At 40.7% G+C, this 14,493-nt stretch overlaps 1 protein-coding gene across 4 annotated transcripts in view; it reads right to left on the bottom strand.

Moving 5' to 3' along the window:
* Positions 1–14,493, bottom strand: part of ADAM10 (ADAM metallopeptidase domain 10) — a 181,793-nt gene that overhangs the window by 143,760 nt on the left and 23,540 nt on the right. The gene's annotated exons all lie outside the window — the stretch shown is intronic.

Genomic DNA, 14,493 nt, shown 5'->3' on the forward strand with positions numbered 1-14,493 from the left:
AAAAAATTTAGTTTTTATAGAGACAATTCCAACTCAATCTAATTTTTTAATTCACAGGGCATATAAAAATACTCCCTGAACAAAATAAATACATAACAAGAAATGATAGTTACATTGTATTTTAAATTCAATTAAAGCAAAAACAGGATCACAATGACCACTTTGTTTAGAGAGACTGGAGAAGGACAAGAGAAGCAGAAAGAACAGTTACAGAGCAGGTCTGACAGTAATCAAAGACATGGATGTTGGGTAGCAGCAGTGGAGCTACTGATAGGTAATCAAAATCTGCATATACTTTGTAGGAGGAGCTAACAATGTTTGCTGCACAGGATTTCTTGCATGCATGGTGTGAAAGTAAGAGAAGAATCAAAAATGATTTAGCCACAACGTACCTACCCAAACGTTTAATTAAACAAATTGTTGGTCTTTAATTAATTGAGAAACTGAAGTTAATTTTATTGAAAACTCCTCCATGTAATTTGTAAGATAAAAATATAACACAGTACAAAGAATCACTTCTACAACTGCAAGAGCTTAAATTTAATGTAGCCACAGAAATACTTCTCAGATAAGCTAGTACTTTAGCAGATCTGGACAGTGGAAATATGCAAAAAATCATTCAAGATGAATGATTTGTGGTCAAACCTCAGGAAGAATCCAAAAGTTCTACTAAGGAAGAATCTGAAGCCATTAAAAGAGAATTGGAGATGAAATTATTCAGTGAAACAGTTTCAGTAGAGGTTGCTTGAGGCTCATGACAACGTAATCGTTTTTGAGGACCCTATGGTTCTAAGGTAAACATTGGAGAACTGATGACATCAGAAATATATCTGACAAACAAGAAGACTTACAACATTCAGCTTGGAAAATTTCAGTCCCATTTAATACCTTCATTCAAGACACTCAAGAGTAACATGCCGGGCGGCGCCTGTGGCTCAGTGAGCAGGGCGCTGGCCCCATATGCCGAGGGTGGCGGGTTCAAACACAGCCCCGGCCAAACTGCAACAAAAAAATAGCCGGGCGCTGTGGCGGGCACCTGTAGTCCCAGCTACTCGGGAGGCTGAGGCAGGAGAATCGCCTAAGCCCAGGAGTTAGAGGTTGCTGTGAGCTGTGTGATGCCACGGCACTCTACCGAGGGCAATAAAGTGAAACACTGTCTCTACAAAAAAAAAAAAAAAAAAAAGAGTAACATGCCATACCACTCATGGGAACTAAGACTACTTGGTATAAATAAAGCACTTTTGACTGTGACTTCAGTATTTACTGAGATTCAAATACAAATGAAGGTTCCTTTGGAGGAAATGAAAACTTATCAACAAATGGCCCTACTAAGTTCTGCTTGTGCTTTTAGATTGTAATTCTACCTTATAGTTCTACCAAAAGTTGTATTTAAAGTAAAGGAACACTTTACTGAAAAATGTACTGAGAATACTAATTGGGCCCTTTCAATGTTTAATGGTGATAAAGCACAAACACTTTAGATCAAGGAAGATAGTGAGGCATTTTCTGAATCACTTAAAGAAGAAACTGAGTTTCACTCTATTTTATATCACATGATTGAGGATTTTGCTTCTAAAGAAGCAATGGAGAAAATGAGAGTTCCAACTGTCAGTTTCTTGACTCTGTATGTCAGACGCTAATTTTTATGGGGTTGCTCAGTTATTCTTAATTTCCACTTAGTTTAATCAATATGAAGAATCAAGCATGTTGAAAAAAATCAGGCATCTGTTCCATAAAATATGAAGTAAATTTAAAAAAAAAATGAATCAAAGTTTCTGGCCTAAGCAACTGAAGAATGGAGCTACCACTTACTGCAACAGCAAAGACTTCAGGTGAAAAGGTTAGAGGCAAGCAGAATCAGAGGTTTGATTTCGTATATCTAAAATCTAAGATGCCCATTAGACATCTAACTAGAGATGTCAAGCAGGTAGTTGAGATACAGGAGTCTAGAACTCAAGGTGGATGCCTGAGCTAGAGATGCAAGTATAAGGGTCATCGCAATATTAGGGGTTATTTAAAGCTACTAAATAGGGCTGAGTGGGGTGGCTCACACCTGTAATCCTAACACTCTGGGATGGATTGCTTAGAACTCAGGAGTTCAAGACCGGCCTGAGCAACACAATCTCTACTAAAAATAGAAAAAGTAGCCAGGCATGGTAGTATACACGCCTATAATCCCAGCTACTGAGGAGGCTGAGGCAAGACGATTGCTCAAGCCCAGGAGTTTGAGGTTGCTGTGAGGTATGATGCCATGGCACTCTATCCAGGGCAATGGAGTGAGAATCTGTCTCAAAAATAAATGAATGAAGGGCTGGACACAGTAGTTGACACCTGTAATCCCAGCACTCTGGGAGGCCAAGGCGGGTGAATTGCCCTGAGCTCACAGGTTCAAGACCAGCCTGAGCCACAGTGAGACCCTCATCTCTAAAAATAGCCAGACACTGTGGCAGGCGCCTATAGTCCCAGCTTCTCGGGAGGCTGAAGCAAGAGAATCGCTTAAGCCCGAGAGTTGGAGGTTGCTGTGAGCTATGATGCTACAGCATTCTATTAAGGGTGACAAAGTGAGACTGTCTCAAAAAATAAAAAAAATTAAAAAAAAATAATAAATGAATGAATGAATGAAGATACTAAATAAGTGCAAGCACACAAATTACTTCTTTAAAAGCTTTGCTGGGGTCAGCAATGTAGCTCAGTGGCTAGGGCACCAGCCCTGGCTGGTGGGTTCAAACCCGCTTTGCTGGGCTCAGCCATGTAGCTCAGTGGCTAGAGCACCAGCCCTGGCTGATGGGTTCAAACCCAACCCGGGCCTACCAAACAATCACAACTACAAAAAAAAAAAAAAAAAACATGGGCGGCGCCTGTGGCTCAGTCGGTAGGGCGCCGGCCCCATGTACCGAGGGTGGCAGGTTCAAACCCAGCCCCGGCCAAACTGCAACCAAAAAAAAATAGCCGGGCGTTGTGGCGGGCGCCTGTGGTCCCAGCTACTCGGGAGGCTGAGGCAAGAGAATCGCTTAAGCCCAGGAGTTGGAGGTTGCTGTGAGCTGTGTGATGCCACGGCACTCTACCGAGGGCCATAAAGTGAGACTCTGTCTCTAAAAAAAAAAAAAAACACACAGCCGGGTGTTGTAGAGGAAACCTGTAGTCCCAGCTACTTGGGAGGTAGAGGCAAGAGAATCACTGAAGCCCAGGAGTTTAAGGTTGCTGTGAGCTGTGACACCACAGCACTCTAACCACAGCACTCTACGGAGGGTGACATAGTGAAACTGTCTCAGAAAAAAAAAAGGGGATGGGGGGCGGCGCCTGTGGCTCAACGGAGTAGGGCTCTGGCCCCATATGCCGGACGTGGCAGGTTCAAACCCAGCCCTGGCCAAAAACTGCAAAAAAAAAAAAAAAAAAAAAAAAGCTTTGCTGACATTTAAATTAACATGTGATTTGTGATCCATAATAGATAGTGTTCTTCATCTAACTAAAGTCCTTTATATCTACCAGACAGATTTCTACAAAAGGAAACACAACCTACAAGTCTAGGAACAAAAAACAAAACAATAACAACAAAAACAAAGTACTGTTCTGTTTTCGGCCCTAAATATAGACCAGGGGCTTCTTTTATCATCATTTAATATATTATCCATGAAGGGCAAAATGAACAGGGAAGGACTCATAGGCTCAAAGCCAATCTTAATCCCTGTTACCCCTTCTGATAAAGAATAGAGATGCTACCTTAATATACCATCATTTCTACATAAAGAATTGAATAGAGATGTCTCTCTGTACCTATGGGAAATTGGTTCAAGGACATGAAAATCCATGGATGCCCAAGTCTCTAATATAAAATGGTATAGTATTACATATAACCTTCTATATACTTAAAATCATCTCTAGATTACTTATAATATCTAACAAAATGCAAATAGTTGTTACATTGTATTGTTTAAAGAATAAAGACAAGAACAAAGTCTGTGTATGTTCAGTTTCAATCCAGGGTTGGTTGAATCCATGGATACAAAGCCCTTGAATACAGAGGGCCAACTGTATTCACAAAAGGTACTCTCATGTAAAGAAAGACCTTAACAATGAAATAGATGTTGCCCGACAACGATGAAAATAAAATACATTAACCTAGAGTACAGTAAGATATTAGTAATCCAACATAAATAGAAAATGACAGCTTCCACTAAGAACTTTCTAGGTATGCCAGGTGCAGTGGCTCACACCTGTAATCCTAGCCCTCTGGGAGGCCCAGGCTGGTGGACTGCTTGAGCTCAGGAGTTCAAGACCAGTCTGAACATGAGCAAGACCCTATCACTCAAAACAGCCAGGTGTTGTGGCAGGCACCTACAGTCCCAGCTACTTGGAAGGCTGAGGTAAGAGGGTTGCTTCAGCCCAAGAGTTTGGGGTTATTGAGGCACTCTACTGAGGGCAACAAAATGAGACTGTGTCTCAAAAAAAAGAAGTTTCTAGATAACTGAATATCTTGCTATCTTTACATTTGAATCATTATTGATTTTTCCCTTTAACTTTTTTCTTCTTAAGCTATACTCATTTTTTTTTTTTTTTTTTTTTGTAGAGACAGAGTCTCACTTTAGCGCCCTCGGTAGAGTGCCATGGCATCACACACAGCTCACAGCAACCTCCAACTCCTAGGCTGAAGCGATTCTTTTGCCTCAGCCTCCCAAGTAGCTGGGACTACAGGTGCCCGCCACAACGCCCAGCTATTTTTTGGTTTGCAGTTCAGCCGGGGCCAGGTTTGAACCCGCCACCCTCGGTATATGGGGCCAGCGCCTTACCGACTGAGCCACAGGCGCCGCCCTACACTCATTCTTATTAACATCTTTATCAAGAGGCCACAAAGATTTAATAACCTCAAAGCTATCTTAATGTACCATTGTTTCTACTTAAGATAGCTCCACCCTCCAGCATATTCTGTCAATGTCATCTCCTTTCTCTTCTGTTACTTTATTTTGCCTATACAGAAAATCATACCAACAGTATTTTACTTTTTTTTTTTTCTTTTAAGAGATGGTCTCACTCTGTCACCCAGTGTGAAGTGCACTGACATGATTCTAGCTCACTGCAGCCTTGAACTCTTAGGCTCAAGTCATCTTCCCACCTCAGCCTCCCGAAGTGCTAGGAAAACAGGTATGAGTCACCCCATCTGGCCATTTTACTTTTCTGTCTTCGGTTGTAGTTGCCAGAAATCTGACCTTCACAAACCATGTACTACACTCACATGGTACCTAATACTTAAAAATCTCATGGAAAATGTAAACAGCTCAGGACAAAAAAAAAAATCTTAGTTGTACAGGACGACTCTCTACTCTTATGAGATGTATCAATACCGAAATATTTAGGGGTACAACTTACTTCCAACTGATTCAGAGAGAAAAAGAAAAGAGACTGGGCACAGTAGCTGATACCTGTAATCCTAACACCTTGGGTGGCCAAGGTTGGAGGACTGTTTGAGGCCAGCAGTTTGAGACCAGTCTAAGCAACATAGAAAGATCCCGTCTCTACAAAAAATTTAAAAATCAGTTGGGTATGGTGACATATTTTGTACTCTCAGCCTACTCTGGAGGCTGAGGATCACTTGCACCCAGGACTTGGGAGGTTCCCAATAGCTGGGACTATAGGCATTGCACCACCACACCCCACTAGTTCTTCTACTTTTAATGGAGATATGGTCTCTCTTACTCATGCTGGTCCTGAACTATGCTCAAGCAGTGAGCTATGATAACACCACCTCTAGCCTGGGTAACACAGCAAGAAGACCTTGTCTCAAATAAATAAATAAATAAATAAAAACATTCAGGTCGGGTGCACTGGTTCACACCTGTAATCTTAGCCCTCTGGGAAGCTAAGGTGGGAGGATCACTTGAGCTCAGGAGTTCAAGACCAGTCCAAGCAAGAGCAACACGATCTCTACTAAAAATAGAAAAAATTAGCCAGGTCTGGTGGCAGGCGCCTGTAGTCCCAGTTACTTAAGAGAGTGAGGCAGGTGGATTGCTTGAGCCCAAGAGTTCAAAGCTGGGGTGAGCTATGATCATGCTGTACTCTAGTTAAGGCAACAGAGATTCTTTCTCAAAAAAAAAAAAAAAAGAAAAGAAAAGAAAAGGGCAGTGCCTGTGGCTCAATGGCCACTGGCCCCATATGCCAGAGGTGGCAGGTTCAAACCCAGCCCTGGCCAAAAAAACTGCAAAAAAAAAAATTTATATATATATATATATATATATATATAAAAAAGAAAAGAAAATAGATCAGGGATGTGGTGCCAGACTCACTGTATTCAAATCCTGGCTTCTCCCAACTGATAAATATTTGACCCTTTTTTTCTTTTAAGGTGGGATATATAGTAGAATCTCAACGTTAAGTCAACAACCCAACAGACTATATCTGGTCAACATATGAAGGTCATCAACATAAGGAACTAGGTCTATTGTACTGATTGATTGATTCATGCATGTGGTTTATGTCCAGTCTATAAAAATTAGGTCAACGTTAGCCGGGCGTTGTGGCGGGCGCCTGTAGTCCCAGCTACTCGGGAGGCTGAGGCAAGAGAATCGCTTAAGCCCAGGAGTTGGAGGTTGCTGTGAGCTGTGTGAGGCCACGGCACTCTACCGAGGGCCATAAAGTGAGACTCTTGTCTCTACCAAAAAAAAAAAAAAATTAGGTCAACGTAAGGAGGTGGTCAATGTAGGGAGGTGGTCAACTATGGAGGTTCAACTGCATGTTTTTTTATTATTTCAAAGTATTATATAGCAGGGGTTTTTATTACATGAGTATCTGTATAACGCTTAAGTCAAGGATTATGGTGTGCCAAATATTTCACTTTTCTGACCTTGGATAAGTGACCTTCCCTGAGCCTGCTCCCTCATTTCTAAAAGGGGAATAACAGATCTTATAGAAATGTCATGAGGACTAAGTTAATACATAATACACAAAATGACCTCAGAACACTGCCAGGCACTAGTAAGTACTCCAATAAACTCCACTTCTACTCATTATGATTATTTTCCATATTCCATGGGAAGGTAGCATCTTACTTCCCAAGAATCCCCCTTTTTTTTCTTGAGATAGAGTCTCACTGTATCCTGGGTAAAGTGCCATGGCATCACAGCTCATAGCAACCTCAAACTCTCGGGCTCAAGAGATCCTCCACCCTTAGCCTCCCTAGTAGCTGGAACTATAGGCATGCACCACCCCGCCCCGCTAGTTTTTCTACTTTTAAGAGATAGGGTCTCTCTTACTCATGCTGGACCTGAACTATGCTCAAGCAATCCACCTGCCTGGGCTTCTCAGAGTGCCAGGATTACAGGCACAAGCCACTGCACCCAGCCCCCAGGAACCCTTCTACGCAAAAGCTTCCGTCCTAATACTTGAATCCAAAATTTGCAACTTTCTGTTCCAATCTAAATTAAAAATAATAGGGTAAAAAATACAAAATGAAATTTTCATTAAGATCACTAGAAAAAAACAAGTATATTTTACTGATGGTGGGTCAACATGATCATCTTTGTGTGAGACAGTGACACCATAAAACAAACTTTTCCCTAACTGTATCAAAAAAGTTGATTCTACAATCTTAAGAACAGAAGAAAATCTGCAAAAATGTTTTGATATTACAGATCTTCTTATTTACAGAAAAAAAACTCAATTACAATAAATGAGAGGATATGGAAGAATAAGCTAAGCGTGGCATATTTCCATTCCTCAAAAAAAAAAATTACTTGTAATCAAGTTGTTTTCAACAGACTTTTCACTTGTATAATTTCAAAATTAGGTACCAAAAGCATTTTCCCCTAACATCAAAGTACATTTCCTTCCTACTTGAGTCATCAACTTCATTTTAGGCATCACACTGTGTGGACCAATGCTTCTTATATTTGATATATATTCACTCTGATCTTGAGGCACTAACAAACTGTTCTCCCATATGACAAAGATAAACTTCCAGGAACGATCATGTCCTATAATTTCTTTTTTTTTTTTCATATCCTATAATTTCAACAATATACTGTATTTACGTGCCTTTAATAGATTCTTGGAAAAACTACTCCGTAATGTGACTCCAAACTTCAGTTAGTATCTGTTTCTTCACTAGAAACCAGTCAAATCATCTTCTAGAAGCAAACATCTATACTCAACAGTTACAAGTGAAAATTCAAGACAGAAGAGTGTGCCTACAATTAAATGCATATTTCGACACACCCACTTTTTAAAATAGGCTAGTCTCTAAGAAGTAAAAATAATAATGCTAACTGGCTTAGACGTCAAAGTAGCTGTTTTATAACTTATACACAAAGGGCAAAAACATGAAGGTTATCTATTGAATGTATTAAATTCCTATCACTAACTTAGAAAATGGAATTTTAATATCCAAAACTGTAACTGTGTATATAATATAGATTTATGCTGATTTGAACTCCTTACTATAATTTCTATTAAGTACAGACATAAATCCAGTACCAGAATATGGCTTTCGACCTACCTACATTACTCTTACATATTCACACAGACACAAAGGCTCCAGCAACCACTACACTGTTGCCATACATTTACCCACACCCTGCATATCATCCGAAATCCAGTCTCTTTACCTCACCCTTCCCTTCTCCCTTACCATACTCCAAAACATCTGCTTCTGCCCCATGGTTGAAAACTACTGCTCTGCAGCTTGCTCTAAAATCAAAGAAAAAGGGCTCCTCCTTACTGTTGCTAAGGATCCTAGAATCACTAGATTATCACTATCATATGAATAAAATTGAGGCCTCTTTGCCTACTTGCCTGGCAATGGCAGCCAGTTCACCCGTGACCAGATCTTGCTCTGTAAGCCTGTATTGTATCCTGCTCTTACTCTGTAAACCTACCTATCTCTTCCTTAATAAACTTTCTTCTATACTTGCCCTAAAACAAAATAAATAATAAATACAACTGAATTTCATAGGTTACCAGGAAAATTATTTTATAACATTAAATTCTGATTTCTGAATCAATTTATAAAAATGAATGACAACCTACATCCAAAGCTAGAAACAAAACTGTCGTCTCCATCTTGCTGGAATAGAACACCTAAGCCTTATCGTCATATACTTGAGGGTTCTGATAATACACTATACTAAGGGGGGGGGGGTCACTTTCTACTTTTACAACAAGAATATTCCAATCTTAACAAAATCATTATGACATTCAATTTCATATAATGAAGCTATTTCCATAATATAGCTAGCTGCTGGTACTACAATAGGCTGCTTCACTAGAATACAATTTCTGCTGAATGAAAATGGTTGTAACATGTATCCAGAAGTCCAGTCCATTTATTAAGCAATGCATTTAACAATTCTGTAATCTGGGTGCCGTGGCTTAGGCTTATAATCCTAACACTCTGCGAGACTGAGGCAGGAGGATCCCTTGAGCTCAGAAGCTCAAGACCAGCCTGAGCAAAAGTGAGACCCTGTCTCTACTAAAAACAGAAAAATTAGGCTGGGCATGGTGGCTCAACCTGTAATCCTAGCACTCTGGGAGGCCGAGGCCAGTGGATGCCTAAGCTCACAGATTCAAGACCAACCTGAGCCAGAGTGAGACCTCATCTCTAAAAAACAGCTGGGCAGGGCGGCGCCTGTGGCTCAGTCGTAAGGCGCCGGCCCCATATACCGAGGGTGGCGGGTTCAAACCCAGCCCCGGCTGATACTGCAACCAAAAAATAGCCGGGCGTTGTGGCGGGCGCCTGTAGTCCCAGCTACTCGGGAGGCTGAGGCAAGAGAATCGCTTAAGCCCAGGAGTTGGAGGTTGCTGTGAGCTGTGTGACGCCACGGCACTCTACCGAGGGCCATGAAGTGAGACTCTGCCTCTACAAAAAAAAAAAAAAAAAAAAAAAACAGCTGGGCATTGTGGTGGCACCTGTAGTCCCAGCTACTTGGGGGGCTGAGGCAAAAGAATAGCTTGAGCCCAAGAGTTTAAGGTTGCTGTGAGCTATGATACCACAACACTCTACTGAGGGCAACAAAGTGAGACTCTGTCTCAAAAAAAAAAGAACAAACAAAAAGCAAAAAGAAAAATTAGCTAGGCGTTGTGGTAGGCATTGTAGTCCCAGCTACTCAGTAGGCTGAGGCAAGAGGATACCTAGAGTCTGAGGTTGCTTTCCCATTTAATTCCTAGGAAAAGAGGTAGCAAATTAATAGCCCATCAATTCCTAAGTATAGGATTCTGTATGTATTCTTTTGAAAGCTAAAAATCCGAAGTTCAAAGTTCAAATGTGTGTGTGTGTGTGTGTGTGTGTATGTCTTGACATCCTCAATGCAAACAAAGATAAACAGAAAGAAAATTCAACTCCACAAATCATATACACACATGCTGAAAGTACAAATATCACATTATTTTTCTCTCTTTGTATTTGATAATGGCAAGCTCACCATTCACCTACCATCAAGATTTTCAAGCATATTTTTCTTTTTTGAGACACAGTCCACTGTTGCCCTGGGTAGACTGCCATGCCATCATAACTCATGATAATCTCAAACTCTTGAGACTCAAGAGATCCTCTTGCCTCAGCCTTCAGAGTAGCTGGGACTACAGCCGCCTGCCACGATACCTTGGCCCAGTTAGTTTTTCTATGTTTGTAGAGATGGTGGTCTCACTTTTGCTCAGGCTGGTCTCAAACTCCTGAGCTCAGGCAACCCACCAGCCTCGCCTCCCAGAGTGCTAGGATTATAGGTGAGAACCATAGCAGCAAGCTCTCAAGCATATTCTTGACCTGAGAAACCTAATTTTAACTTAAGTTAAAAACAGAAAACAGAAAAAACACTTGTTAGTGTATCTTTAAACCTAGTATCTCCAAATTCACTAAAATTCTGTAACTGAACTATCTAGTCCATTGCTTTGCAAATAACTATTGTGAAGATAACTGAAAGTTTGCAAAGTTGTAATTAGTCCCAAAGTATTAGCATGCAAGTACAATAAAATCTCAGAGACTGCTGGGCACAGTTGCTCACGCCTGTAATCCCGGCACCGTGAGAGGCCAAATTTGGCAGACTGCTTGAGCTCAGAAGTTCAAGACCAGCCTGAGCAAGTGCGAGATGCCATCTCTAAAAATAGCCGGGCCTTGGGGGATATCCACAGCACAGTAATTAGGGCTCCAGCCATATGCTCTGGGGCTGGTGAGTTCAAACCTGGACCAGCCTCCTGAACAAAAAAACAAAAACAAGGGCAGCGCCTGTGGCTCAGTTGGTAGGGCACCGACCCCATATACCTAGGGTGGCGGGTTCAAACCCGGACCCGGCTGAACTGCAACCAAAAAATAGCTGGGCTTTGTGGCGGGCGCCTGTAGTCCCGGCTGCTTGGGAAGCTGAGGCAAGAGAATCGCTTAAGCCCAGGAGTTGGAGGTTGCTGTGAGCTGTGTGATGCGATGGCACTCTACTGAGGGCCATAAAGTGAGACTCTGTCTCTACAAAAAAAAAAAAAAAAAAATAGCCAGGCATTGTGGCAGGTGCCTGTAGTCCCAGCTACTAGGGAGGCTGAAGCAAGAGAATCACTTGAGCCCATGAGGTTGCTGTGAGCTGTAACACCATAGCACTCTACCAAGGGTGACAAAGTGAGACTCTGTCTCAATAAAAAAATAAATAAATAAATATATATATATATATATATATATATAAATAGTCAGGCATTGTGGTGAGCATCTATAGTCCCAGCCACTAGGAAGGCTGAGGCAAGAGGATCACTTGAAGTCAAGAGTTTGACATTGCTGTGAATAATGATGCCACAGAAATCAACCCCGGGGTGACTGAGTGAGACTTTTGAGACTCCTATCTCAAAAAAGAAAAAAGAAAAAAATCTCAGAGTCTAACACCTATCCCAATCTATTAATATAACCTTCTATCTATCCTAGACTCAAAATCTTGGATATTTTCAAATTCCAAGACTGAGGTTTTCAAAGTTTCATGAAAACCACACTCTCTCCAATGTTACAGCCCCTAATATCTAAATTGAACCCTGAGTGAAACCCTCAATAAATCTGCTGGCTTCTTTTAGACAAGGTAGCATGAGGAAAGAAAAAAATTAAAATTAAATTTTGTTAGCTTCACATTAAACATTTGCCAAGCTGTACCAGCTTTTTTTCCATATCATTTTTTGTTCTACCCTTAGTTATTTTGGGGGATAGGGGTGGGGGGGGGGTTTTGAGACACTGTCTATGTCACCCTCAGTAGGTGTCACAGTTCACAGCAACCTCAAACTCCTGGGCTCAAACGATTCTCTTGCCTCAGGCTCCCAAGTACCTGGGACTACAGGCACCCATTTTTTTTGTTGTTTTTTTTGAGACAGAGTTTTACTTTGTCACCCTGGGTTGAGTGCAATGGCATCACAGCTCATAGCAACCTCAAACTCTTGGGCTCAAGCAATCCTCTTGCCTCAGCCTCCTAAGTAGCTAGAAGTACAGGCACTGGCCATAACGCCTGCCTAGTAGTTTTAGAGACAGGGTCTCACTCCTCTCAGGCTGGTCTCAAACTCCTGAGCTCTAGCAATTCACCTACCTGGGCCTCCCAGAGTGCTAGGATTACAGGCCCAAGCCATTGCACCCGGCCTATCCTTAGTTTGATAGCCACTGTTCTAACCCAATATTCAACCTCACAATTTAACAAGCAGCTAATTTATTACTCATTATACCATGTTATCATATCCCAACTCCTCCACGTGGACTCCAACCAACACTCCATAATATTCTATGTCACAGTTATCACAGCCTAGAACGTGAGTGATGAGTCCTGGTTATCATGGCCCAGTTAGCATATCTCCTTACTTCCTGTCACGCACTATGCATTCCAGGCCAAATAAACCTACAAGCATTTTACTAGACTGTAATACCATTCCCTTCTACCTCAAAAAGCTGTCTCCTCTAACTTAACAAATTCTTACTTTGGCTACAACTACATAATTAGAACTACATTTTTATATCTTGGCATTTCATGTACTCTGACAAACTCAGTATTTTTTACTTTTTCTACTCAACATTGTGGCTTCATGACTTTTTCTAGTCAAATACAATAAACCCAGTGACTAAACAGCAGTGTTCTTACTATACACATCCCATATTGTTTAGCTGAAATTTTACAGTAGGATCGTACATATTGTAATCAACTTATGATGGTTTGACTTACGATTTTTGGACTTTACAATGAGTTTATCATGACATAACCTCATTGTAGGTGGACTATCCCTATTAGTATAGTACTAAGGCAACGCCCTCACACTGCTATACAGTAACATGACTGCCCATGCAAGAATTCAATTGGTAGGATTTACTAGTCTTTCCACTTATCCTTAATATTGATTGCCCAGTGCAGTGGCTCACATCTGTAATCCCAGCACTCTGAGAGGCTAAGGAGAGTGGACTGCTTGAGCTCAGCACTTCAAGATCAACCTGAGCAACAGTGAGACCCCATCTCTAAAAAACAGCCTGATGTGGTGGTGGGCACCTATAGTCCCAGCTACTGGAGAGGCTGAGACAAGAGAATCACTTGAGCCCAGGAGTTTGACATTGCTGTGAGCTATGATGTCATGGCATTCTACCAAGGGCCTCAAAGTGAGACTGTGTCTCAAAAAAAATAAACAAATAAATAATACTGGCTTCCTTTTTCCCAGTATAAAAATTGATGGCTGGAGTAGTTAAAATTATTATTACTGCTAGGTTTTTATTCAGAATGAACAAATATTTTAGAGTTTCTTGGAAGATCATTAATAATCATTAAATGAATCAATTCCTCTTTTTAAAAATCTTAGCAAAAAAAAGAAAAGAACCTGGGGCTCTTTACCCCAGCTTGTCACACAGAATTCTCCATGTGAAAACCAACCAAAAGCAAATCAATTTCTATAATTTAGAGTAGCCACTCCTGTGATTTGGGGCTTGGGGTTCAGAAATAAATCTACTACATGTTTCTCTGTCCATGGTCTTTCCTATTTACTACTTATCTCCTCCAATGAGTTTCACATAGACCTCTCATTGAAACTTTGCGTTATCAGCAATGGCCAAAGACTGCTCTTGCCCTACCCACAAGCCTCTTCACAAACTACATTTCTCATACTCCACACAAATTATATTTTAAGCTAGGCCCTTCCAAAAATACACTCCCAACTTTAGCAAAAATTTTTCTAGCCATTATAATACAATTAATAAACAGAAAAATTAACTATATACAAATCAAAATATCACCAAAACTATAACACAGTTTACAGTAACATAGCTACTTAGTGCAAACTAAAAACAAACACAAGAGCCTGTCCTGTCATCCACCTTTCATCAACTTTCCTTTAAATAGAATACTTTTTTTTAATTTACAATTTCCATTACTGTATAAAATATAACAATGGGCATTTTACTATATGTTTAATTAATATCAATAATCTAGCAGGCTAATATGATACTAGAATACTCATGATTCAGATCTAGGACACGATCTACCTACAACCAAATGAGTGTGCCCTTTTTTTTTTTGAGACAGAGTC

Source organism: Nycticebus coucang, chromosome 6, assembly GCF_027406575.1.
Source record: "Nycticebus coucang isolate mNycCou1 chromosome 6, mNycCou1.pri, whole genome shotgun sequence".
NCBI lineage: Eukaryota > Metazoa > Chordata > Mammalia > Primates > Lorisidae > Nycticebus > Nycticebus coucang.